The following is a 23,622-nucleotide window of genomic DNA, read 5'->3' on the forward strand; positions in this document are numbered from 1 at the left end:
AATTATGAATATGATTAGTGATTAATGAATACATGTAAAATTTCATGATTAACGATTAATGATTAATGATTGAATCATATTTTTTGTATGATTATGATTAATGAATAATGATTAAATAACCCATTATTCATTAATCATGATTAAATCTATGATTAATCACTAATGCTCTGGTATGGACTGCCCTTGGTTACTTCGGTTTAATTTTTATATTTTTATATTATTATATTCTGATATATTACACTTAATCCCTTATTTGAGATGCATGACTATAGCCGGTCTGTTGTAACCCTTGTATACAAAAGAAGCATATTTTATGTTGAACGGGAAGCCTGAAAGATATGCTATCCGATAGTGTCCCGCTGCGTTTCGCTACTGTCATCCCCAGCTGTGTACATTATAGTGCAATACTCTGCACCAACCAGAGAGAGAGAGAATGGGGCTTATGCCATACTAGTGCGAAAGAAGGAATCCTTTTTCCATCATCACTCAATCGCGGTATGTCTTGCGTCCAAACGCCAAACGGGCCCCATGCAGGTTCGGCATAAATAATTGACTCATCCGTCGTGGGTTTCCCTAACAGTGTAAACATTTATTTTCCGCTCTAACACACGACGACATCACAAGTTTCGTAAAATTCGCTACAAAGGTACGTTGATAGAAAAATAGTTGTGCAACATTGAGCCCCACTTCGGTAAAACGGGAAGCGTTCCTAAACTTTGGCCTTGTGCTACACTAAACGGCTACCGTACGAGTAACAGTCGCACAGTGCTGCTAGCTACTGGGTTGCCACGTTGGTTTCGTTCCATATCGGCAGAGCAGCACCTTCTTGAAGGCATCCCGGAATGCCTTGTTGAAAATCGTAGAAAATCGGGTTGACCATGCTACTGGCGTATCCGAGCCAGGTAACGAATTCGAACACCCAGTGGTTGATGCTGTCCTCGCACTCCTTGCACACGCTCGGCAGCAGATTCAGCACGAAGAACGGAGCCCACAGTATCACAAAGGTGAAGAACACCACCCCAGCACCTTGGTCGCTTTCTGTTCCAAGAGAATTATGCGCCCATGCCTCGAGGAATTCCGTGAAATGACGCTAGAGTTTCGAGTGATGGGACCGAATGGTGGCTTGCCTCTGGATTAGAACACGGTGACGAACTGTTCTTCTTTGGTGCTCCAGAAACAACGATTGACGGCGTACTTTCGTTATGCGTGATGCCTTAGCGTAGCTGATCGACGCAAAGAAGCGCTAGCGACGTTTGGCTTCGTCGGAGTCAGCAGCAGCGATGTACGAGCTCCTCCGGAAACTGGACCTCGTCTTTGATGCCGACGGAGTCCCACGTCACCACCGACACACTTTTCAGGTGATTGCTCTTCTTGTTTGGAGACACCACGGACGATGCCGGTAGAGTTGACAGACTACTCGAAGTCGATCTCGTAGGCTGCGAGGAGATTGAAATATTGCTGTAGATCTGGGTATCAGTTCGAGTTGAGCCAAATTCGAGGTGGTTTTGACAATCTTTATCTCGGCAGGTCTAATTCCCTCGACTTGCTGCTTGCTGCAACTTTCGCCAAAATATGGACACTTCCACGGTGGTGGCCGCTCCAGCGGCTTCCACGACGTTCCTTCGCTATTTTCGCCGGCTATAGCTACGACTGCTGTCGTCATTCTCCGTCATTGCCGGGGTGACCTCAGCGTCGGTGTGTCTGGGCGAGGCTGCTTTGCAACGTTTCAGTGCCTCCTGGAGGAAGAACTCGTCGACTGTGATGTCGGCGTCGAAGCCCTCCGGTGGAACCAACGCGAAGGGAAGACTCTTGAAACGTTTGCGCACCGCTATCGAGGGTGGCGTTGTCGAATTGCGTCGGTTGATCCACGCGGACGTTGAACTGCGCCGTTTCTTCAGTGGTGGTGGTGGTTTTGCCGCCATGCAAACGGACTTTTTCCTGAAATGAGAGTAGAATGGAAGGGGAATGTTATGGAAATGTTATAGATAGGTGATTCGAGCAGTAGGTAAAGGTTATAAAAAGCTTTCACGAATTTCGTACTGTCCCTGAAAATAATTTTGGTCACAACAATAAAAACTTGAATCAGATCAGTCAATTTTTAAATTTTATGAGAATCGTCAAGTTGTACGTGCGGAGCGAATGCATGGATGAACAATCATTGAACATCCTCCCGAGTAACATAGTTGTTATACTTAGGTTTCTATAACTCATATAGAACTAAAGTCAGTCATATTGAAGTTGCTGCAATCAAATATACCTAAGGTGTCTTGGTGCTGCTGAATTCCTGAATTGCGTTCGATGAAGAATTTTCAATGTTTCATCTATGATATGGAATATGAATTTTATTCAACTTTTCCTCGATTTTGCGTTCCACGTCGCTAGAATCTGCGTTTTCTTGTCATCTTTCTAACAAGTAAAATAAAGAGCGCAATTGATCGTGTTGGATCGTATCAAACTTCATTTATTTAAGATAGAAAAATACTTTGAGCCGGCACTGTAGATCATTTTATTGGATGAGGTTTTGGGAAATTTCGATGACGACCGCAGGAACAGTCATTGCACAATTGCAAATATAATAATTGACACTTAAAAGGAAAAGAATTAATTTAAGTGTTTGTAGAGATCAATACAATAATATAAAAAAACACAAATAATCAATCTAGCGGTGATGGTGCCTTCTCGTGAAACACATAAAAAGTAACAAGAAAAGCACATAAGAGAGGTCAAAATTGCACTTTAGGGAGATAGATTCAGTTATTTCCATCAATTCATAATTTGTATAAGTTGATCTTAGCAATCGATGTTTAGTTGAAATTTTCAGTGAAAACATTTGACTGGCATAAGTTTGTTTGGAATTTTCATTTTCATGAAGCATGGTTTCATATTTAAACAAATTGTGTCTTTTAGACCATAAGTATTTTCTAGGTTTGCTTCTTCTAGGTGCCTGATTCAGGATAACTTTACAGAGAACTTGAACAGAGCGTTCAGTGAGTGAATTGGAAAAGTTATATGCTTAACACGCTTCTGGAGTTCCTACGCATTTGGATATTTTTCACGATTTTCGTGCGAGGACTCGCGCATTGAACAACAGTATGGCAGAGCGTTTTATCTAAATCTGAATTTATTTCAAGATCCCTAATCAATTCGTGGTCACAGAATGCTCAAATGCTGAAAAACATAAGCTGAAAAAACAAATTATCTAAAACCTCTGAGATAAGGAATAACCTATTCATTCATAATTACTTAAATAGATCGTCCTATGTCCTATTGCCGGGCCAAAAAGTGTAGAAAGGGAAAATGATTCGAATTCCTAGCTAAATATAAATATGCATTAATGCAATATTTATAGAAGGAATAACGGTTGGAAATTTTTCAAGCTCCATACAGAATAAATGTACCAACAAATCGTATTAAAGGGATAATAAGAAGATATGCATCACTCCTACTCCTCTATACAAAATCATCATACGCATTCGTCGATATAGAATGATATTGGCGTAACTTCCAGACTAAAATAGTTTAGTTACCAGTCAAGAAAGATCATTCGCTTCATGCTAAAAAGTGGGAAAAGTATTGAGAGTCTTTTCATACTAAAACTAATTATGATTTGTGCTATTATCTCGTGGTGTATAATAATTTTTAGATATGAGAGACAAGCAATCAAAAAAGTAATACACAGTCCACTTCCGTCTCCGCACTGTCCAATTCCGCATTGAATCGAGAGTCTTACATGCTCACATAGAGCCGGTAATACAGGGTAAGCTTTACGACCTTCCGGTAAGCTGTGAAGAAAGAAATGGTCATTCATATCATTCGATATGGGATCATGTGAAGATGTCTCGTGAGCATGTCGAGGACGTACGAGACTTCATTCCAATCTTCCCGAATTCTCCGAATTCTTAAAAAAAATTTCAACTGTGTTCTGATACGACCAATTGTGTTGTGATACGAAGTATTTGTGGGCTAGCAGAGTCCTAAAAAGAATAAAGTCAGCCTTGACTTGAACTAGTTTTAAAAATAACATACCTATTTTGCTCTTTTACCAAATTTGACAGGGCAATAAAGGATCTATTTCATGGCTACCAAGATAGTATCATGAATTAAGTTCACAGCTAATGTCAAATTCGATTCACCCCTTGTTAATTTATGGCTAGCGTAAAAAGCTGGATGGGTCTCCGAGCTTTCTATCAAAAGTTCAGTTTTGGAGTGATCCTCTAGCCTTTACGTATACTTAGTATACGTGAAAGGCAAAAAAGAATTGAAAAAAAATATAAAATATATTTCTTCTGTTATGAAAACTCATATGTGAATATGTACGTTTTGTGGAAGATATTGATTTGGAAAATGTATTGGAGGTAACCACTTTCCCTTCGATGGGACTCGAACCCATGACCCTACAGTACGCTAGACTGGTGCTTTAACCAACTAAGCTACGAAGGACCTCCGTCGGCCTTCGCAACCTAGCGGCTACTGAACGAGCTCGAGATTCCCAAATTGGACGCATAGTCAAATCACTCGCAATCCATTTCTCAAGCCAATACTTCCACATGTGTATTGGTATCGAAGGGAAAGTGGTTACCTCCAATACATTTTCCAAATCAATATCTTCCACATAACGTACATATTCACATATGAGTTTTCATAACATTGTAAATTAACGTCCAAGTCGGCTGGTTTAATCCCCGGAAATAGGCAATTACCTTTGATTGAACTGATATTTCTTCTCCTAAATGGTATTTTAGTGTTGTTAGTGAAGAAAAGAAAAATGAAATCCGATAATGGCAAAGTCGGTGGTGCATCTACGCTCCCTAATCATAAGTGTGTTTTCGTGATATGTGTTTCAGCTCGGTGGCCATTTTATGGTTTTGTCGATTGACGCACGAAAAAAATGTGCTTTGATCGTGGTTTCTGTGGGGTACTAGCTTATATTCTAGCAAACGTTATGATAAAAGATATTTTAGTTACTAGATAAAGATTGTCGCTGTCGTCGCTGTCCGGAACATCTTTTGCTGGCGAGGATAGGGGAGCTAAATGTCAAAGAAGGAAAATCCATACGATTTGACAGGTATGTACCACACATGTTTCGGACAGCAGAACAAAGGGAACCGAAGCGACAATCTTTATCTAGTAACTAAAATATCTTTTGTTATGATGTTCACTAAACATGTGGAATGAATATTGTAGGGTGCTGTCAATCCGATACACCGCGCGGCTGTTGTAATGTTTCCAAAAGCGCATTTGCACAAGATTCCACGCGGCGTTCCACATTCGAAAGGAACAACCGCACCCTAGGAAACGCCGCAATGTTATCTCCCCCACAAGAATCGAGTATACGGCGGCAGCAAAACGCGGTGCGTCGTTTCCTTTGGGGAGCGCCGCGTACTTTTGGGCAAATGCGTTAATAACTTGAGTATGTACATTCATCGTGAGACCAAATAAGCATCCAAGTAATCGATGTTATACTTTGTCTCATTCAGTTTCCGAAACGTCAAGTAAACAGGACGCGCACCAATAGTGTTTGCCCGGAGTGATTCCTTTCCACTGGTATACGGGTTTTCACAGTTTCGATGTTGCCTTATTCATGTAAGTTTCTCCCAAGTAACACCGGAAACATCATTATTAACTAAGATCTAATAATGATGTTGAATAAAGGTCGGGAATATGAAATACAAAACATGTTACGTTCAAGGAAAGCTATGATAAGGTTTTTGCAAAACATACAGCAATTTGATTAGAAAAGAAGTTTCATAGTACATTCTCACAACTTGCCAATAACATGCAAATTTTTGACATTTATTTGGTTTTTTGAGATGTTTCGTTTTACATTCTCACAACATAAAACAAGTCTACAAGAAGATTTTACGAACAATGTCATAACATGTTCATTTTTTGACATTTATTTTGTCAGAATATATACCGCAATGATAGAAATTTAACGTAATTTCAACATATTTTAAGAGCAATGTTTATGAAACGTTCTTCATCAACCCAGTTGTTTATCAACAACTCGCCATATTGTTTTTTTTTGCATATTCAAGAAATTGTTTACATATCAATTTTAAAATTATGCTTTGGCATATTTATATTTTTCTTCAATCAATGGAGCATGAATTTAGGAGAAGTAAAATGAAAAGTTAGCCAATGAACGCATTCAATGTTTCGACCGAGACTTCGAAACAAATTTGATTCATTTATTATTTATATGTATATGTTCATTAATATTATTAAAATGGTGTTCTTCATTTCATGCATGTTTGTTTTCATTCGTTTTTTGTATAAAATTTATTTCTTTGAACGTGTTGGTCAGCATTTTTGTTTTGGTATTCAATTTGACAGAACCATGTTAAAAGTCGGTTACATCCTTAGTACTTAAGTTTAGTCTTGTGAATGTGCAATCAAAAACAAGGTTGCAACTGAAAGATGTTGAAAATATCGATAATTTTTCCAGAGGTGAGCCAGCCGTAAGGGCTGAAAACCTCTTAATTTCGTTTCATTTATTTAGTCTACATCTGAAACAGATAACACTGAAAACCTCTTAAATAAAGACGATAATAATAAACATCGATAATTTTTTGCGCGGTTAGGGTCGTGAAACTGATCAAAGCAGCTTTTCATACCAAAACGTAACATACTATATGTTTCGAAAGATGTATTTTTACACTCATACAACAAACCGTGTTACTTGGGCTTTATTTTATATACTTTTACGGTGTCTGCTTCTTTTTGGTGTTGGTGCCGAAGAAAGAAAAAATGAATAAAAATAAAAAATCTGGTGATGACAATATAGTATTCTAAGATTTATTAAGTACTGTCCATTTAATTCCACTAGTTAATTTCGTTATCTTTGCAGATACGTATTTCGATCATTAACTGTGGTCGGTAATACTATAAGTACTTGACTCGACTTGGAGTAAGTCGAGTCAAGTACAAGACACTGAAGACGACCTCTTCACACAGTTGTCGAAATACGTATCTGCAAAGATAACGAAAATTAACTAGTGGAATTAAATGGATAGTACTTAATTCGTCTTAGACGGTTTAATACATTCCACTAAAAGAGCTTAATATATTTTTCTGAATACAGCACTGTTGAAGATTTTGTTCTGATTCTTACAATACAGGGCTGTTGAAAAATGATATTGCCAAATGAATTTAATTTTAAATTAACTATTAAGGTACACCGGGGCAAGTTGAAACGGTTTTTTCAAAGTTGAAATTCGAAGTGCTGTAAAAAATCACCCTTTGATATATTTTGAATCCGTTTGCGGTGTTTGCTAGCTCGGGCCAGAAACTATACATAAAAAATAAGCAACCTTGACAAACTTTTTTATAAATATTTTGTATATTTCAATTATTTTTTTTTATGCATCGTTTCAACTTGCCCCGCGTATCGGGGCAAGTTGAAACACTGCGTTATATTCAGACATAAGCTAATTTTGCCGTTTAAATAACCAAATGTATGTACTCAGTGAGATTCAAGAAGCACAAGGTTATAAAGGTGCCTATAATACTACCAGGATTCGCATAAGAGTCTCATGTAAGATTTTGACGATTTAGAATTTAATTCAGAAAATAGCTTAAAATTGTCTCCTGTTTAAGAAAATTTGATAAAATAGTAAGCTTTGTTCCCACTTTTGTTGTCTCATCTTGATATTTACTCGCATAAAAATCACATTCCAGATTTTGATAGGTACTATTTTACACAAAAAATAAACTTAAGTATGGTCCATTTAATTGTCCCACAGCAATAAATACAGATAAAGAATATTATGTAAAATTTTTTGAAAGATAGCAATTTTTTCAATTTATTAGATTTTTTTTGTATTTTTCCATGTAAAACAACTTCGATAAATTCAACGACAAATTACTCAAGTCGGAGAAAATGACATGGGACTTTTATGCAAATAAGGGCAGTGTACAACAAAGTCACAAGCGTATTATAAGAGATCAAATTCTGGAAAACGCACTACGCTGATCAAATTTATCAAATTGATTGCGGTGGGTGGAGGTAGAAGGGCAGGAGGGTGACCACTCGGATTACTATTCAATACTTTATTATTGTGTTTTTTTAATTATAAACACAGTTCAACACAGATGATTCGGTTGTGGCTTCTTCATAAATCCACATTAATTAACCAGCCATCATATCTCTCATAAACTCTTCGATTGGAGAAATAGGCAGCTGGAAAGTGAAAGGTGGAGTTAATGAAATGTTTACATACTCTATGTTTTATTTTTCTGAGAGTCAGTTTCTGCAAACATGACCCCTTTTCATTTAGTGGAGATTGTAAGAGGGTTGCATTCATTACGGAATGGGCGGAAATTTATTAAATTTATTTTCAGAAGTTTGCATGTTTTTATAAATTTATGTTTTTCAAATGTATGTATTTACGGACCATGTTGACTTCTGAAAAAAAAATTTTCTTTTAATTGCGAGGGTGCCGTTTTGAATCGATGTTTCAACTTGCCCCGCACCACGCATTTCTATTTGCCCCGATGAGTTGAACATGCGGAGCAATATTAAACAATCAAAATACAAAAATTAAAACGGGGCTTTCATCAAATTATTCATAATCATTATGCTCCTTCAACATTGAAGGATTACCTATAATGAAAATTTGATGAAAAAACTCTTCCAAGCATCGTTTTGAGACCTGTTTCATTGTCACGTCAAACAGTTGGTTTGGATTTTGCAAAGGGAGAAAAATAAACAATGGCAGGGATTGCTTTCGCAGCTGCAATCTTCCGAGGAATGGCAGTCAGAAGGTGCGTTTGAAGTAGTTTTGTTGAAAAAATTATCAGAGCATTTGATCATTCCCTATCTAAATTACACCTTCCGTTTCAACTCTCACCCGCATTTCAACTTGCCCCGTGTACCTTATCAAAATGAAGATGGATATTTATTTGCACCGATAGGCAATACAGGGTTGTTGAAGAGTTTTTTATAATTCTGACAACACAGAGCTGTTGAAGAATATTATGATGCTTTCAAAAAAACTAACAATGTCAAATTTTCAAATGAATCAAATAAAATGTTGTAAACATTAAAGTAATCCAATATTATTAAAAAAAAACCAACTTAATACACCAAGTAGTGATACGTGATACTGCCTTTATAAAAATATAAAAAAGTGGCTAATATTTTTCGGTTTTCGTGTGCACACACACACACATACACACGGACAGACAGACATTTGTTCAGTTCGACGAGCTGAGTCGATTGGTATATAACATCATGGGTCTCTCAGACTTCTGTAAAAGCTCGATTTAGGAGGGAAATGATAGCCTTTCGGTACAACTTTGTTGTACGAGAAAGGCAAAAAAGATATTGTGAATTGCGTTTTAACGGTTGAGGCAAATTGTTGAAATTTTTCGATTGCCACATCATTGATTTAATTACTTTTAATTACTCTAAGCTGATTCTGGGAGAGAATTTAGTGTTAGAGAACGCGCCATATATTTGAAGAAGGTTTTGTTTAAATTATGACATCGGCAGAGAGAAAATCCATCACGTTTGATTCGGTTGGATCAGTTTAGAAAAAAATCTAATGCTTGAATGGGTGGACACGTCACAGAAATCTTGTGAACATTTGATCCGGTTGGATCAGTTGAAAGAAAATCCAATCCTTGAGCTGGATGGTGCGTCACAGATGGCTTGTGGACGTTTGATCCGGTTGCATCAGTTGTGAGAAAATCCAATCCTCAATCGGATTGGTGCGTCACTGACCAAGATCAGTGAGTGATATGCGTACAGAGTTAGAACTCATAGACCATGAGAAGTGGTAAGGATTTTGATATTTTTTATTTTAATGAAGGATTGATGTTCTAGGGCCTGGTAGCTCGCCCAGTGCACCGCGACCTTACGCAGTGCACCAACTGCTTCAACTTCGGGCACGGAATCAAAAACTGCCGCATGAAGCCGCGCTGCAACAAGTGTGGTGAACCCCACCAAACTGACGAGTGCGACAAGATGGAGGTGGCCGATCCCAAGTGCGCCAACTGTGGCGACAAACATCGGGCCACCACAAAGGGCTGCCCGAAGCGAGCCAAGTTCCTGGAAATCCGGAAGAAGGCTTCCACTAGAAACCTTCCGAAGAAGAACCGTGCTCCCATAGTCAACGTGGTTAACTATCCGGCCAACGCGGCTCCCCGTCGAGCGGCTCCAGTCCTCCCACCGTTACAACCGCACAAGTGGTTGACAGCAGCAGCTGCGTCGGTTCAAGCTCCAGCACCGCCGGCTCCATCCTCCAGCGAATGGCCCCAGCTCACCTCTCCTGGATTCCGCCGACATCAAGATGAGCATCCTCTACCCCGGAAGATTCCGCTCCGCTTTACACCCCAGAGCAGCAGGCTCCAATATTCAGCCAATTTGCGACTCGGCTTCAAAGCTGCAAATCCCGTTTCGACCAGATCTACACTCTGGGCCACAGCATACAAAAAACAAGGGAGGCTCATCACGTATGTAAACATTCAGTTTGAATGTAAACATGTGACGTCACTGCTATCTTCGCACATCTGTATACCGTGCTCTGGGCCTTTTCGTCATTGAAAATGGCTACTAGGTTGGGTCTGGCAAATTGGAACGCTTGCTCGCTCAAGAGCAAAATCGTCGAGCTCAGCGATTTCCTTCAGGAGAAGGAGATTGACGCGGCTTTCATCACCGAAACCCACCTGAAGCCCGAGGTAAGTGCAACGATTCCGAGTTTTAGGCTGGTGAGGTTCGATCGAACAAGCTCCAGAGGGGAAGGAGTGGCAATCGCCTTGCGCCTTGCTCAAAATAATAGAAGCCGTTGGACTGGAAGTCACCACCTGAACCTGAGACCTGAACGCAAAGCATCAATCCTGGGGAAACACCATCTCAAACCGGAACGGAATCGTCTGGTCAAAAGATAAACAAGAGGGCCACTACACCATCCTGAGCCCTGAAAGCCCTACCTGGCTGACACGGCCCATGCAACGCTCGACATCTTCATCACGAACATGCACGATCACGTCTCCCAGCCGGTCGTCTTCCAGGAGCTCAGCTCGGACCACTATCCGGTGGTGGCGGAAGTTGGAACTTCAGTGAATCGGCACGAGCTAACCCGGCGAAACTATCATCGAGTGAACTGGCAGCGGTTCCAGCAGTGCGTCGACAACACCATCGATTACGAGGTGCGTCCGAAGACGCCGGACGTCGACAACACCATGCGATTGCGGAATGTCACTCGCAGGAAGTTTCAGCGTACTGGACTGCCTGAGCTTAATACGCGCTGTAATCGAATCACAACAATTATCCTGGCCAGAATGGTGGACCTAAAAACTAACGATTTCTCGAATAACACTCGCACTCTCCCAGATTATGCTAAGCCGTTCTGGGAAATGACCAAAATTCTAAAATTCAGCTCACACAATCTTGGGCAGAACATCGTCAGTTCACACGAAGCAGCTGTCAACGAGCATGCTAACAACATTCATTTGTTTCCCAACGAATTCTCGTAGGAGTTGGAGATCTCAGCTGTTGAATTGACGGCCTATATCAAATCATCGAAGAGCATGAAGGCCCCAGGCTTCGACAGCATCCTGAACAGTGTTGTGAAATGTCATTTGCATTCGGTTGTATAATTTTCCCAGAACTTTTTTCTAAAGGTAGCCATCATTCCTGAGGTATGACGAACTTATAGCGCTTAAATGTGCCTAACAAGACATGCTTAACAAGACATTGCTGTAAATATGTAATCTGAGGCGTGGGAGGCAAAATGTCATTCAAATGACATTATGTCACATGACACGTGACATTTTGAGCTTTCACTATCCTGCCTCATATGTAATATTTAGAGTAATGTACGGACAAAATATAGCCCTACTCAAGCGTTATGAGTACATCTAAAATTGTGGAATAAATTTGGCTTCTGAAGAAAGTTATGAACAAATTAGTCAAATAACATGCAGATGACATTTTACAAGCCTGATCCTGAATCTCGAGCTTAAACACATGAGTGCTCCGTTCTTTGAGCACCTCTCGCTGATCTTTAATAAGTGTCTCCGGCTCAACTACTTCCCATCGTCCTGAAGTCAGCGAAAGTCATCCCCATCCGGAAGCCAGGGAAAAGATCCTCTCCCAAAAAGTTATCGTCTTATCAACCTCATCTCAGGATTATCCCAGCTATTCGAAAAAGCTATTCATCACTGGTTACTTGAGTCTGCCGAAAATCTCAACATCTTGCTCGAGGAACAGTTTGGTTTCCGACGCGATCGGTCAACTGTACATCAACTGACTCGAGTTACCAACGTCCTCAGAAGGAACAAATTTGTCTCAAAAACATCCGCCATGGCCTTACTCGATGTCGAGAAGGAATTTGACAATGTATGACATGATGGCCTGGTGTACAAACTACAACGCTACAATCTTCCCAGCTACCTCACGGTGTGTTTGTCTGAAGAGGCTTATTTTCAATAAATCAGTATCTCTAAAATTCTCACTACACGAAGGTATAGGATTTCCTCTTTCACGTATAGGTGCATTTTCAAAATGATCTATCCGGGGTCTTTTTTCATACATTTTTGGGGGATTAAATCGACTATCATTTGAGATTTCTATGGAGTTTGCACCAAAATTAGTGAAAAAAAATTGTTCTAGGTCCCCCGATATAACATTTTAGTTACCCATTATATGAAAGAGGCCTATACTTTCGCATGTAATTAGTGTTTCAGAGATAGATACTGATTTTTGAAAAATAATATCTCCCCATAGAGACACCGTGACCTGGTGAAAATCATCAACAATTACCTGTCGGCAAGGACATTTCGGGTCTCAATCAGCGGAGCGAGTTCCAATGCGCACAACATCGTCGCAGGCGTCCCCTAGGGCAGTATCCTCAGGCCCTGCTTTTCAATCCTGTTCACCTCCGACATACCAGAACGCCTCCAGAGGGCGGCATTCCTGTCTCTGTTCCCAGATGACACCTCCATCAATTCTACAACGAGTAGAGTGATCAGGCGCTAGCTAGCAAAGAAACACCAACGAGGCCTGGAATTGCCCCTGACAAGAGTACCTCACCAGCTGGAAGATCTGTATCAACGCGGCGATGACGCAGGTCATCATTTTCCCCGCTCTAAATTCCCTAAACATGTTCCGCCTGGGGACTGTACAATTGGTATCCTCAATGGCACGACTGCGGAATGGGCACATAGATAGGCCGAGCTACTGGCCAAGCGCCTCCTAAGGCTTTCTTGATATATTATATTTTAAATACTAATAACGCAATATAAGTAAAAAATCAAATCAGAAGTTGGAGAGCCAAGCCGGCCCGATCACTGTACATGTAAAAAAATTATTGTAGAACAAAAAATGACTAAATAAAGAAGAATTTTTACTACTCACTAGCTCTAACCATGATTGCATGTAGTCAATATCAGTGAGTGATATGGCGTAAGAAAGGCTGGACACTTTTTATGATCCCCACTTTTTGTTGTTCGGATGTTCTCGATGTAAAAATACTTAAACTTCGGGGACTCGCGCCGTTGTAAAAAAGTACAACAGGTTCGAAAAAAGCACGCTTCTCATTCACAACACGAAGCGGGACACGATAAGCGATCCAGGGTGGGAAAGCGAGTCCCGGAAGGTTAAATGTTTACGATTCAAGATGGACTTGATGTGAACAATTTAATTAGAGTATTCAAAAGCATCATAGTTGGTAGAAATGGCATTTTCATGAAAGTTATCAAAAAATCGATTTTTCCAAAAGATAGAAAATGTGGCATTTTCAAAACTAGCGGGAGACTTGATCCCCATCCCATATCGGGGGGAATTGATCCCATTATGAGCTAAACATATTTAGATTCTTTCAAGTCTGATAAAAAGGCCAAATTGGTTTATTTTCAAATCCTAACAATTCTTTATAGTCTAACGTAAAAACAGTTGTCCAAAAATTAAATATTGTTGGTATCAAGTAAGGCAAGTATTTTTATTCTCGAATTGAACAACATTTTTTGCAATTCCTGATCCATTAATAGCCTATGGTTTATAGTTAGCGATTTCGAGACGGCCCTATACTTTTCATACCTTACCAATGAAATGGGTTGCTTTAATGAACATTATTCAACTCAAATGGTTGCATAAAAATGCATTATAGCACTCCATTTGGAATGCTCTCAATAGGAAAACTTCAGCATTAGAATAAAAGTTACATGACCACATTTAGCTCAATTAGCTTGGGTGAGTGCATCAAATAATTATTCTCTGTGTCACGTAATAAATGTAATAATTTGATGGACATGACATCACAAATTCTCCAAAACAGGTTTATCTCTCACTTCAGAGTCTGTCGAGCCACCTACAATAATGTGGCACGATAACATGGAATCTGTTTGTATTCTGCAGCAGCATGATTTTTTAGTAAGATTAGATCAAAGTAAAGTAAATGAGAATTATACCATTTCAATTTAAGATTTACCATATTGAAGCCCATTTTCGTCAGTGCAAAATAATAGCGTGTGCAACATGTATTTATCTTAATTTATTTCTCCATTCAGCGTGAAAGTGAGCAATTATCCAATTTAATTAGCTTATTCAAATTCTGCAATAAATAAAACTACGTCCGATATAAAATTTTGACACGTTTGAATTGGATATATTCAAAAGTTATTAAACGTTTTACCTTTGCATAAAAAGTAATTTGAGAACGCTGATAAATATATGTTTAAAACCCTTATGCATAAAAGGAACACTAACATGTCAAATGTTACTCAGATTTAATTATCATGTCTAAATGGATCTGTTTTACACATATCAGTGGTATAAAAAATGCTGATTAGTTTCGAGAAAACATGAGGGAGATCATGTGTCCCCCAGGGAATCACCGTCAATTGGTCCAGTTTCCCCTATAACAGTTTCTGAAAAAGTTCGCCCATAATGTTTATTTGTTGTTATTGTCGTCAATCATGTTTGTATGACCGTTTGAGTCACAGATTTAATCTTATAATACAGTTCTCCATTACATAAAAATACTAAACTACTTTTTTTATCCGATATGAAAATTATACACATCAAGCATTTTACTGAGTACGCAAGTATTGTTTCAATTTAGTCTTAAGATGTAGTGAAATCAATAGCATGGCATGCAATGTTTATTACTCAAGCAACCATCCATTTGATTTATAGGTTCCGAATTTCGCGCTAATAGTTTGTTACGATGACTTCTACAGGCAAAATAAAGTTCGATTTCCTGCAAAGGATCTTTGTGGGATATAAAATTTAATTTAGATAATGTTGCCTCTGAGTCGACATTGTTTCGAGGATAACATCATTAAATGAAAGATGGCATCGCATATTCCCCGTCGTTCCTTCATTGTTTGTATACCTACTTAGCATGCATCGATTAGCTTTTATAAAGACAGGAGTGGAAGTTGGAGTCCACCTAACTTGCGTAGTGCATATAATGAAAATTGCTTTTTGTAGCCGACTCAATAATTCTTTTTGCTTCATGCGTGACGTGACTGTAAGGTGACCAAAGCTATGCTCTGCATGACAATTCAAGTATCGATCTGACACCATAAGCAATATATAATGTTTTTATAGTTGGAATCGTGGAAGTTGTAGCCAAACCCTTTGTGTAAGATCCTAACATATTATTAGCTTTGTTTATAATAGTATTATAATGGTCAATGAACGTAAGCTTAGAGTCTATAATTATGCCAAAGATCCCTAACTCTATCACATCCTGTTACCTTTTGCACGGCTACCTAGTGAGTTGTCATATTTGGAATATTTTGTTTTTTCTGCTTATAGTAATTAAGTTTTACATTTCTTTATGATTGAGCTGTATGCAAACTTTTTATAGACCAGTTGTGAAATATCTGGATCTCGTGTAAACTGAATGTTGTTCATGTACTTCAGCGTCTTTGATCTCAATAAAAGTTTCATATCGTCAGCGTAAATCAATAGCTTTTAGATGTTTCTAGAATGAAGGACAAGTCGATTTTTGCAAACAAAATAAACAATAGCGGACCTAAATCGAGAGCCTTGCGCAGGACTCCCGATGTGGTATGAATAGCTACAGATTGCTTTTCCTTTGAGACTTCAACTAGCTTAAGGATCAGAGAATCCCGAGTGCAAAATCTATTAGAGTTGGATTCCGCTTCGGCTGAAGTCTTTTTTACTAATACCCGTTGCGTCTGTAAAGGAAAGTCTCGTTCACCCTGGACCTTCGCTTGGGGAGGCCAATTCGCGCGCGTAACATTGGTTGAAAGCTCCACAGAGAAGGAAAGTGCTGGAATCGAGATCGCGTAAGAGTTCGTGTCGTCTGCGGAAATACAGTACACTGTGCGCTAAGTGTAAAAGTGTTGAACAAGTGTTTTTTAACAAGTGTTTGGACAACGAGAAAAATGTCTAAGATTGAGTTCGTAATGAACAACAGAATAGCCACTGCGAATGTATGTACCAAGGAAGATGGCAAGAAACGGCCCTGGTGGAATCCGGTGTGCGGAGTGCGACCGCGCTGCGTTTCTCTGAGCATGTGTCGGCCTGAAACGCGCACCAAAGGAACGACGAGCCATGGGTGTGCAGAAGAAATGTTCCGAACAAGAAGAAAAAATAAAAAATTTGGAAGCTCTAGTTAGGAGACGCTAAAAAGCAACGGCAAAATCCTCAGACAGGACCAGGCCAACACAACTGAGGAAATGAAAAATGCAGCCCAGCTGAAATACCACTGGAGAGCTCTCGTAGAAATCCATACAAGGGATTAAAAAATGATCAGCACCTGGAACAAGTCAAACCATGGGCGACTGGGTCCAACCAAGGGATTGGACAGTTTATTTAAAAAGGCAAGCTCTAGCAGACTTGCCAAAGAAGTTCGACAACGGATCGGCCAAGGATTGGCGAACGAATTTAGAAAGCAGTTCGTGGAACTACGGCAGTAGGAGCGTTCACGAACCTAGAAAATTTAAACCGCCTGCAGAAGGTACTACGTGGGAGGTGCCAGAAAAAACCGTAAAGCCAACTGATGATCGACCCGGAAAATGTTCCGAAGATAATTGACCAGTTGGAAGAAATATATGTGGAAGACCGGAATTGATATACAAACGAACTTCTGAAGATAATCTCTTTAAAGTTCGAAAAAGAAACGCCATAAAAACACACCAATGGTTGGAGGATATCAAAGACAATCTCCGAATAACCTTGTGAGCAATATAATAATTATAGACCGACCAGAATATCTGAATGACCATCGACTGGCGTCCGACTCAATAATCCAGAAGCTGCCCTATAATATACAAATAAAATGGGCGGAAGAATTGAACAAACGTACATCCAAATATAAAACGCTAGAAGAACCTGGAATGATTGGATCAAGCCTAAACTTTGCAAACATTACGGCTGCTGGAATCCAACAAACAATAACCCGGAGAGAGGAAAACCAGGTGAATGTCCACGATAACGAGAGCAAAAATTTAGAAATGCTTCCGGTAACTGTGTGCAGAGAAAACACAAATATTTTGAATGTGAAAAATTCAAAAAATGAGCATCAGAGGCTCTCGTAGAAAATCTTGGCAAACCAGAAAACAAAATGTGTTTCCAAGGTTGCCTTGGGACAACCTCACCAAGTGAAAGGAGCCTGCACTCGAAAGTGAAAGAAATGTAGGATTGATGGATGTGCATCAAAAAGCTCCCCCATAAAACCAAAAAATTCTGCTGAGGAAAAAATGACGAGAACAAAAAGGAAAAGAAATCAAAACCCTCAAAGGAAGACGAACCCACCTCCCGGAATAAGTTTCTCATCAAGGAGAACACAACTACCACCAGATATCAAAAAGAAATAACATATACTACCAAATTATACCTATCACAATGAAGAATGGGAAACATCGAAGTAAAGACATTTGCATTTTTGGATTACCGGGTTCATCATCAACTCTAATGGAAGAAGAAATTGTAACGAATTAGGCTTAAAAGGAGAGGTACCTTCTTGCCAACGCTTACATGGACATATGGAGCAAGTATGGAAACTCCCAAACCAGACTAGTACGGTATCCATTACCGTTCCCTCCAACTGAGATTCTCTTTAAAAGGGCGTCAGAACAATCGAAAATTTGCAGCTTCCTATACAAGCACTTGGACACAAAACCGTGAAGAAAGACTTTCCACATCTAAGAGTTTACCGATCACTAATTTACGAGTCAGTTATACCAACACCATTGATCGGACTGGAGCACTCGCATCTTTTACTACCACTGGAACGACTTATGGGGAGCAGAAGGAACCTATATGGCAATAAAACGAAAATTGGGGATGGATCGTGTTTGGAAATCTAGTTGAAAAAGTCACTTTGGGACTACGTCATGGCTACAAGAAGACCAAGAGATGCGAAACATGATGAAAAATCATTTCGATACCGAAAACTTTGGAGTCAAAGTAGTTGATGATACCCCAATCAAAGGGATACGGAAAGAGCAGAACAAATTATTGAAAAGACACTTAAGTTCAGCTGGGAAAAGATACGAGTAGGTTTGTTGTGGAAAACTGACAAATTCCAACTTTCCAGACAGCTAACAGAAGGTGCTAAAAGACGTTTAATAACTGAGAGAAAAAAGCTTAACAGCAAACCCCAAGCTGAAGGAATGGGCCATTAACAATATCTGAGATTACGTAGACAAAGGTTACGCTAGGAAGTTGGCTAATGGAACTAATGACATTAACTGAAAATTATATTATTTACTACATTTCATCATGAAGTGAACCAAAGTAAAGCAACCCCAGGTTAGTGCATTTGATGCCAAAGGCTGGAAGTGAAAAACATTAAACGCTCAACGCAACTTTGTTACCGGGCCAGGGACTGGCTTCTATTCCCTGTTCGGAATCTTATTTGCGATCTCAGGGAAGGAAATATCTCGCTGTTCTGTGGAGTACATCAAAGGGAGATGTTTTCACTAGGTAATATAAGACCACAGACCAGAGTGCCTTGCGATTCCTAAGTGGCAAGATTACAGTGAAAACAGGGATAAATCACACACTATGCGGTGCTGATATTTGGATCAACTTGCTCACCCGCATCACGCACAAGCAATGCGAAAATTATAACGCCATATGATTGCGCGCCACATTGATCCAATAGCAGCAGACATGGCGCATTGTAAAGCAGGCACTACATGGATGATTATCTCGATAAGCTTCCTGCTAACAATATACCAAGCAAAACAAGTTGTAAAATGATGTTATAAGGATGCATGACAACAGCGGATTTTTACTAAGAAAATTTCATATCTAACAAAGAAGCAGTATTACAAGCTCTGCCAGAATATCGTATTCAAGAAGTGCAGATTAAGGATATACGGGATAAGGATTCACAAACACAGAAAAGTAACAGAACATATGCTGGAACACGCAAACTGGATAATCTAAGCCTACAAGATTGCAGAAGGATAACAAAATTATGGACAGCAGCCAAAGCTCCCACAAAAGAGAAATATTATCATTTATTATGAACATAGATGACCCTCTTGGACCGATATGCGTAATAAAAACAGTCCCAGGGAAGATTATACTACAAGACTTACACAAAGAATCCATGGATTGGGGCGAGATGTAGTGCCTCATAATATACTAAAAAAATGGCAAAAGCTAAGGTTGCATACTATGAAAACTATAAACACCAAAATACTTTAAGAAAGTTTTCAGAATCAGTAAAACAGGTTTCTCACTTCTGAACTTCATACTTTTTGTAGATGCAAGTGAGAATGCGTTTTCAACGCATCCTGTATTCAAAAAGTGGTGGACATTCAAAGGTACAGCAAAAGGCCCGAGTAACGCTAATTAAACATGTATTGTCTATACCTCGCCTGGAACTGCAAGCAGCAGTTCTCCTCAGGAACAAGATGGCAAATGCATACTCGAAGACTAAAGGATTCCGGTGCCAAGAGTGGCTTTTGACAGACTCCGCAGACAGTGTTAGCGTAGATTCGGTCAGATCACTTGAGAGTACAAACAATTTGTGGCCCACCGAATTGGGCGAAATTTTGGACACTACCACCAGCCGAACAATGATGGCGATGGGTACCCTCTACACAGAACCCTGCAGATGATGAGGGCAATCTAAGGAAACTAAAAGAAAGTCAATATGGTTAAGCGTGGATCTTGAATTTTGCATTTTCCGGAAGAAAAGTGACCAACTTCCGAAGGTGGTAGCTGGAAACTAAAGAAGACAACGAGCGATAGTAGCACTGCATACTCAAGAAATACATGTCCGGACCTAATACAGGAAAAACCGATATTCAGACTGGTGAGCTCATGTACTACACACATGTATTTTGAAAAAAGTTCGTTGATTGGCTGCAAGACCAAGCATATTTTTTCAAAAGGCAATTACGATGAAAGATCATGAAATCGTACAATCGTGCCATATCGAAAAAGCTCAATGTGGATATGTTCCCCAGGCAGGCGGCTGATCTAATATTGAAGCTTTATGAACAAATTGAGAGCGAAAAGTGGGAAGCTATCAAGTCTCAATCCAAAAAACTTCGACTATTTAGGTGTTATGCGTTCGGATGGGCGCTTAGGGAATACAACCATTCTACCATTGGCCGCTCTGAAGACTCATAATCCCTACCGCAAAAACACCACATAACACATGAGTTTTACCAAATCGTTCCATGCAAAATACCTATACCACAGGGACGAAACAGTAATAAGAGCTCTTCAAACAAAATATTGGATCATCTGGTGACGTTCAGTACTGAAAAACGTTAAAACATACTGCCACAGAAATGTATAATTGATGAGAGCCACGCCAAAACCACCGATGATGGCTCCATTACCTGAGTTGGGATTAAGCCATTACATCTATATCCATTCAAGTCACACACTGGAGTGGATTACTTTGGACCGTTCGAAGTACGTGTCCATCGATCAACTGGAAAAAGATACAGGGGAGCAATATTGTTCGCACCTGTATGGCAGCAGTACACCTGGAAATGGCGAAAAAACTTTGACACCGACAACAACTTATGTATTTCAACAATTTTCAAAATCATCAGGGAAAAGTAACACACATGTATAGCGCGACAACAGAACAAACTTCATAGGGAGCTCAAGCTAAAATCCGTGGAAGCTACAAGCATGGGCAAACAAAATCCAACTCACACATGGAAAGCGGAAAAGCCGCCGCGCTAGAACTCCAATGGTATGTTCAACCCCACCGCCGCACCGCATTTGGAGAGTGCGGTGGGAGCGAGTGTTCTGATGTATCAAACTGTCACTACAGGATATATTTAAAATAGTAAACTTTGACGGGCACTGAAGTTCTCAGAGCAGGACTCATCTTATAAAGAATTTACGTTGAACTCAATGCTTAACCTAATATCCGCTAGAAACCATTGACGACAACAACCCCAATGCGGACACCCTTTCACATGTTAATTGGTGGAGAGCAGGGAATACCCATCCCCACCCACCCATCAGGTGCGACCTCTCTAGGGCTCCAATGGATTGCAAGCCATTCATGCAGGAAACTATTCTGGGAATTCGTTAAAGGAAGAGTATCTTCCAACTCTAATTCGCACAACGAAATGGACTGAAGAAGCAGTCCCAATCCGGTCAACGATGTAGTAATTATTACTGACGATAAAGGGGTACCATCAGGGAAATGGTTGAAAGGCCGCGAATAATTCGGACATACCCGGACTTCCGGGCCAAGCCCAAGTAAGAGCAGCAGACATCGGGACAGTGAAAGGAAATCTACAGCGACTGCAGAGTTGCCACCAAGATATAGTTCTGGAGTATAAACCGAGGAGGAACTCAACCAAGGATCAACACTACACAAACCCAGCAAACAGCTTCTAGCTTGTCGAAGTCTGAAGCCATCTTATCGTAAATGGCGGTGGCCAAAGGTGAAGACAGACCAGCTGAGAAACGTAAAATTGGCGGACGACAACTTTTCCAGACTGGGGTAAGACCAAAACTAGATATAAGCGGAATTAAAGAACTTCGTCAGATCGATCTAAAATAGTGAACCACTCTAAGATTAAACGAAAAAAGGATTAGACCGTGTACCTATGCTAAACTTCATCTGTTTGCCGTAAAAATGTTGCTACATGTACTGTATCAATCATATTACTCTTAACTACTGTAAGTACATTTGATATAAAAGCAATGGCAAAGACAGTCTTATCTTTCATCATAAAGAAGGGAAATTGTATGGTAAAACGAGTTACATGGACAACTAAAGAATTGGATACAAAATATCCTTACCTTCTGTGGACATAGAAAATATAAACAACATTCATAAAAATCTATCAGACGCCTTATCAAGAATAGGTCAATTAATACAAGATAATGTTTTATCTGAAATTACTATACATATCGAGGAACAATGTAAGAACGCCCTTTTGATATTCAAACATTTAGCGAAAGAGACATTCGAAATAAAAGAAGTAAAGGCATTTTTGGATTCATGAAAGATTTACTATTTGGAGGCGACGATTTCGAAGATCAATTGGATTCAATGAGAAAAGAAGAAAATTTAAAATTACACGAAATAACAGACATAATCAATAAAATGGAAAGTCAAACAGGTATTTTAAAAAATCAATTTACAAAAAGAATGTTTGGAATCCAAGAAGGAATAAAAAAATATCGACTTCAAAAATACCTTTAATCATACTGAAATCGCCACAAAGAAGTTGGCTGGAAACTTCTATTCTAGTACGACAGATAATAGAAACCATTATGAACAAATATAAGGTAGTACAGAAATCAACCTTTAAGTAAATCAAGAGAAACTTGATTTTAAAAACATTCGGCAAAATTCCACTCGACTGGCTATTGGCTTTTCAAGAGAGTTATTGGCGATAATTTAAATTTTTAACAAAAGACAAGCATCTACAAGTCATTATATACCTACAATCATCAATTAGAGAAAACTTTAAGTTCTTCCGAGTAATAGCCATTTAAACCATCTAACAGATCTATCATTGCGATTGCATAATCCATTCATAGTACCAATTCTTACCACGAAACAATATTTTTACGTTACTCATCAGATTTAATCAAATTGAACAGCCTCACTTTTTAACCAGGCAACATAATTATATCTACAGATCCAGATTGTGGATATTGCAAAGCAATACATTACACAAACATCCAAAAACACATGTGTACACTTGAACAACCGCTTGCCAAAAAACTACGCTTTAAAATTATTCCATTATTCATATAATGCAGTATTGATATACACGCATAACAAAATCCACAAAGTACGAAGTTATTCTTTGCAATTAAAACGATTACACCTCACACTATGCAACAATTGTGATATCTTGATGCAGAATGTAAATATGTACGCACTGAAAATTACATTACCAAAGCAAACATTTTGGGAGAATTCACGTCTAGAAAAATCTTTTTGCGCTTTCTCGTACAACAAAGTTGTACCAGAAAGGCCATAATTTCCTGTTCACTCAAAAGCTAAATTTTGATAGAAACAGAGACCCATAGTGTTATTTTCGTCATCAACCTCGAAAAACTGGAGCACATGTCTGACTGTGTGACGTATGTGTGTGTGTAACCCAGGAATTTTTTTTTATTGTTAACCACGTTACTGGAAGGACATCTGATTCATCTGGAGTGCACAACTAGACTATTCGTGGAGA

The 23,622-nt window shown here is 39.3% G+C and overlaps 1 pseudogene; it reads right to left on the reverse strand.

Annotated features, from left to right (window-relative positions):
• Nucleotides 1–577: 577 nt before the first annotated feature.
• LOC134202226 (alpha-2B adrenergic receptor-like) lies at nt 578–23,052 on the reverse strand (annotated as a pseudogene).
• Between the last annotated feature and the right edge of the window lie 570 nt (nt 23,053–23,622).

Source organism: Armigeres subalbatus, unplaced genomic scaffold, assembly GCF_024139115.2.
Source record: "Armigeres subalbatus isolate Guangzhou_Male unplaced genomic scaffold, GZ_Asu_2 Contig110, whole genome shotgun sequence".
NCBI classification, from domain to species: domain Eukaryota; kingdom Metazoa; phylum Arthropoda; class Insecta; order Diptera; family Culicidae; genus Armigeres; species Armigeres subalbatus.